Consider the following 6,000-nt stretch of genomic DNA (forward strand, 5'->3'; position numbering starts at 1 on the left):
CTAGTGCCACGGGTGCCATTTTCCCCTGTGAAGTCACACGGGCTGCACCACAGCAAGCCGGAATATAATTAGTGCTAATTTGGTTCTTCACTAAACGACTACTGCACAGCAATCATGGTCTCCACTCTGTGCTGATTTGAGAGACGCTTGTTTGTTTTTAACACGTTGAGGGGTTGGGGCAAGAATATTAGGGGGGAGGCACTACACATTTGTCTCCTTTTTTGGCTGATGTCTTGGAGGTGTTGGATCAGTGTATGTGAATGGAATGTGTGCAATTTGCTGTTTTTATTTTGCTTTCATTTTGAATTTTATGGCTTCATAAAGGTTTAGAAAGAATCCCAGAGGGATATATAATCTAATTCCTTCATTCTGCCCCCTTGGGCAAGGTAGCACCAGAAATTTTCCAGCTAGACCAGTACCTACTGGCTTTGTAAACTAGTTTAAAAAGCCTTCAAGGCAATTAATATGCTTACCAACAACAGTCTCTAATAGAGTACCTAATAGGACCGTTAACTTAAAGTACAATTCTACAGCACTAAGGCCCATGTCACAACTTTTTTTAAATTAACAATTATATTGTTCTACTGCCTGGTTTCTTTAAGACTGGGATGCTTTCTTTCAGGTTCAGATGCTCTAGCTTTGAAATAATTTCGTGGATATTCTAACTTATATATAAAAAGTTCTTTTGCAACCTTGTGAGTTATAACCCCCTCAATAAAAAAGCTGATATAAAAGTATGGCCTGCATTTTTGCTGTGATCTGGTTAGCCCATTTCTTCTGGTTCAGGTCTCAGGAGAAATAGATAATCTCCAGGCCCATGTGATCTCTTCTACCTAGTGGTAGGGCTACCTAGTAATGAGCCCTACCTGGGCCTTCCACTGTTAGCATATGCTGGTTTGCTTGTAGAAATTTCCTAGAATTCTAGGTCTACATGTTAAAGACTTATAAAGGGAAACTTTCCAGATACTTTGCCTCATTTGGTGGATGCCAATCTCTGGGGACCACTAAAGAGGTACTGGGGCAAGGAAGAGAAACTTTATCTGGAAAGCCAGCAGACTGAGGAGATGGTAGACTAGTATCCTGAAGAACCATCTTACCTAAGTTAGAATTCAGGCTTCTTTTATACTAAAAGGGGAGGGTGTGTGGCTGGTGGTTGCAAACTTCTTGGTGCTGGAATCCTTTGTTCTTGCAGCTGTCCACATAGGTCTGGTCACAATGTTCCTATAAACCTCCAATAAGACAACTGCCATTCTCTGTTCTGCAACTTTTTAATGGCAAAGTGTTATAACTTTAAAGGTCAGCCTTGAAAATGGGTTATCCTGTATATTTCAGGCTATAGGCAACATTCTTTCACAAAGGTGCAGAGCCAGCATGACATGGGCAATAGAGTACAAGGGTTAGAGCTAAAGGAGTAGATCCAATGTAGAGTCAGGTTTGGTTTTTTTCTATTACAAGTGTGATAGGCTGTTCCAGTACCAGGGAAAGGCTGTATTGTGAAGGCATTGTATTGTGAAGGGCCTTTACAAACTGAACAATGAGTGCCTATACAAGCTAGTTAATACTGAGCCATTCCCATTCTCCTGGCCTTCCTCTATGCCCACCCTCTTCTTCTCTTGATAGAGCCCCCTGGCATCTTCACCAGGATCCTTTCTATTTCTTCTTCAAAGCTCAGCTCAGGAAAGCTTTCCTGTATCCCCTACGACCACCCAGTGTACTGGGTGACCCTCCAAGGTGTTTCCCTACATATAACCTCTCAAATAAGCACTTAATGTACAGTCTCCTAAATATGTATTTGTCTGTTACCCCATTGGATTTGGAGCTTCTGAGAAGTAAGAAGTGTGCCTTTTATCTCCTCATCTCCAGTGTCCAGCCTGGCCCGAAGTTGCTCAATGAATGTTTGTTGAGTTCAAGTGCTCTCCCTTGAACTGAACTTGCCCTCTCTTGACTCCCCAGGTGGCTTCAGGTCCTTCCTCTGGGCTCATGCTATTAACACACCCTCACTGGGTCCAGGTGCATTATCTATGGGCCTCTGACACAGAGCTGCCCAGGAAGTAGAGGGAGTCAGGAGCTGGTGGAGGCTCAAGCATTAGATCTGTTTTCTCTGTACAAAACAACCTTTTTTGTTTACTTTTGTTTGGCTTGTTTCTGAGTGATATAGGCTGGATCTTCCACCCAAAGCAATACATCACCAGAGCATCTAGGGAGGCCCTGGGCCAATTAGAATCCTGGAACTTGTTTATCAGTCAGTCAACAACCGTTAGTGGAACCCGCTGTGTGGCAGGGCGCTGTGCGCGGCGTGCAGCAGCAGTTATATTGGAGTTAGGCTGAATTAGTTTCATTTTCACAAACATATAAAGTCCCTAAGAATTCTCACAAACTGTTAATTCGACTCTTGTTTTACGAGTGGACTCATGGGGCAAACAGATGTAAACGACACTGGACTCTAAAGAAAAAAAATAATAACAAAGTGATTGTGAATTTAGCACAAATACTTCTGCAGCGGGTGCCTGAGGTGCTCTTGTAAACTCACTCTCAGAAGGCAGCCTTCAAACGCTGCCACCTGTCAAGTATTAACCAGACTAGTTTAAAAACAGAGACCTCAGATACAATTTTAACTAATGTAATATTGTGGATTCCCAACGGCCCAGTGCTATAAAAAGAACCTAGAATCCCAGGAGATCAATAGCAAACTTTGGAATAAGATGTTGTCTCCTGTAGTGGTCCAGGGTACAACTTGGGGCTGTTTGCAGCCACCCTGGTTTATATACACACACATATACAATTGCAGCTCCTCTGCCCCAGTGAGTCAGCTTTTCTGGAGGTAGTGGGAAAGTGAGAGAGGCAAGCCCTTGTGTTCAGACGTTGATGTGTATTTTTCCACTTATTTCTAACCAGTTATTGACTCTAAAGAAGGAGGAGATAAAATGTCATCCTTTAGAAGGTGTTGTGTCCATGAGTCTGATAATTCAAAACCTTTCTCCCGAGTGGCTGGCTTTTGGTTTCTTCCTTAGGTGATCTTCTCTCTTAGAACTTTGACAAAATCATTATGTGGAATACACCCCGTTTCCTCCTCATCTGTATCCTCCCCTGACTTGGTGAGTGTTGGGATGAAGAATTTGGGGGATTGTGGGCTCATGCCACCCCCTTCTTTTCCTCCCTCTGAATTGCCATCAGCCGCTCATACTGCCGTGGGTGGAAAGTTCCAAGAGGATATCTGAAGTTCCAGATGCTGTAGGCAACACTAGTATGAGACTTTGGAAAATCATTTGCCAAATGCTGAAAAGGAGATCCCATTCATCGCTATGAAAATCAACAAAATGATTATTATTGGAAGTAAGGCGTACAATGTTGGTGACTGACCAGCAATGCAGGCTTCAGAGAAAGTGTCGGGAGAGTTTAATTCTGTTCAGTATGTGTTGGATTCCTGGGTATACAAAGATGGAGAGGACGCAGGCCCTGCCCCTAGGAAGTTAATGCGTACTGTAGTCTAGACAAACATCACCTGCCCCGTAAATACTGACTTTGATCTCTGTTCTGATACTGGAATTCTCCATGACCCTTAGTTTCTCCCTAAACACATGTAGTTGTTTGTCAAAGACAAACTAAAGAAACTCACTGTGCCATCTTGGGCACAATTAGATACATTTCTTAGAAGTCTCTCAACTCCTGGGGATGGTGGCTTCAGTAAAAAGTGCAAGACTCACCCCCTCTCTCCCTGGGTAATCAGTCATTTTTGCAGCTCTGCTTGGGATGGAGTCTCAGGAGGAAGCCAGGGTTTGAGGTGAGCAAGGGTAGCTGTGGGGAGGCAACCTCAGGGGAGTCACAGAGGGTGGACCTCTTGGAACCAGTGGAGGTTAAAAGTCCTTGAAGGAGACTTCTGGTACTATGGGTGAGATATCTATATAACTTCCAGAAACACTGGGCTGGTGGTTTCTCTCTATCAGATCCAAGTGGTAACAAAAAAGATAAAACTATCAAGGCTCATTTTTTTAATCCTTGGGTTGGCATGTCCTAGAGAAGGTGTGTAACATTCAGTGAGATTCAGTGAGCGAATCCCTAGAGTCCCTTGCAGGTTTAAATATCCAATTATTTTTCTAAATGTGATAATAACTCTCTCCTTCATCGCTTTCCACTCCTTTCACACCAGTATCTATCCATCATCTATCATCTACCTATCATCTATCTATCTATCTATCTATCATCTATCTATCAGCTATCTATCATCTATCTATCTATCATCTATCTATATCTATCTGTCTATTATGTATCTATTATGTACCTATCATGTATCTATCTATCATCTATCATTATCTATGTATCTATCTATCATCTATCGATCTATCATCTATCTATCTATCATCTATCTATCTATCTATCTATCCTCTATCATCGATCTATCATCTATTAAATATCTATCTGTCATCTATCAATCAATCAATTTATCATCTATATCTATCTATATCTATCATCTATCATCTATTAACTATCTATCATCTATCCATCTATTATCTATTAACTATCTATCTATCATCTGTCTATATCTATCTGTCCATCATGTATCTATCATATATCTATCATCTATCTATCTATCATCCATCTATCTATCTGTCTTCCAGGACCCCTCCCTTTTGAGTTCTGACTGGGAAGAGAGTTCAGACATTATGCGATGCTAACTCCTAGTAAATGCACTCTATATGATGGGACTTAAAACATGACTGTTCCACAGCTCTTTCTCTTAAAGTTTCTCTCTGATGATTCCAGGTTTTGTGGCTTAGGGTTCAAGGTTACTATAATATTTCCTCGGTGGCCCTTCCTAACCAGTATTACCAACAATCTATCCTCGGAATTACTAGAATGAACAGGAGACTAGTTTTCGACACGAGGGGGAACTTCTGGAGCCAGCCTGCTCACCCTCTCTGAGCTGCATTACCTGTACTACGTTCTTAATTTCTTGAGCTTTCATTTCCTTATCTATAAATAGTAGGTAATAATGGAGAAATAATAATCTCATAATATTGAAGTGAGGATCAGCTCTACGTAAAGGACCTACGACAATGCCTAAACCCTGGTAGTCTTTCTATAACTGTAATGTTGCTTCCCTCCCATAAAATGCAAGTTAAAATGTATACTGGAGATTTAGTAACTTCTGCAAAAGAACAGATTATTAGGTTCTCCCTTCATTACAGTTCCTGCGGATCAGAGCTCTCTGAATCCCAAGTCTGCTGTCACAGCTCCATGCATGTGGAATACTCTCAGAAATTATTTTGTGAATGAGTAGATGAATAAAATATAAAACATGTTTCTATATTAAAAACTACAAGTTAGCGACAAAGTAAAACCAGCAGATCACAGCATGCACTTGCTTTACTCTTAGACTGTTTTTTTTAACTTTTAAGAAGTTCCAATCCTCCCCTCGCCCCCAAACCCCATAACCTGGTTAAGAGTGAGCTCTCTTGCTGAGGACCTGGTATCTCACCACAATAAATAATGAGATGCTGGGAGGGCAGGAGGCTGTGAGTGTCACCTGGGATGGGCAGGTGTTGGGGCTTCTGGGATGCTAAGTGATCATTTAGGGCACAGGTGTGATGATGCTCCTTGTCACCCATATCACCTGAGAAAACCGTTCAGCTTCTACAAGGACCTGGCTCACTCCCAGGGAAGAGCTTATGAGGCCGGCTAACCTGATTCCCTATGTCATTATCCTCCCTGGGAGGGGCTGCTGCTTTCTGGGGCCACTTTCCAGAGAAGGATATTCTCTGCTGAATGGGTGAGAGGGTGGTCGAATGGTATCTGGAGTCACACCCTAAGTTAGTGATGGCCTGGCCAACGAGATCTGCAGGAGGGTATGAGCTCCATAAAAATCTGCCAGACTGTAGAGTGATTTCTATTCAAGCATTTACATATGGGCCACCATGGTGAGTATTCAATGCACAACCAGCAATGAGGTAATATTAAATAAAGGCTGTACAGCATGGTAATTAAGAATGTGATCCAGGTCAT

This window comes from Hippopotamus amphibius, chromosome 11 (assembly GCF_030028045.1).
Source record: "Hippopotamus amphibius kiboko isolate mHipAmp2 chromosome 11, mHipAmp2.hap2, whole genome shotgun sequence".
NCBI lineage: Eukaryota > Metazoa > Chordata > Mammalia > Artiodactyla > Hippopotamidae > Hippopotamus > Hippopotamus amphibius.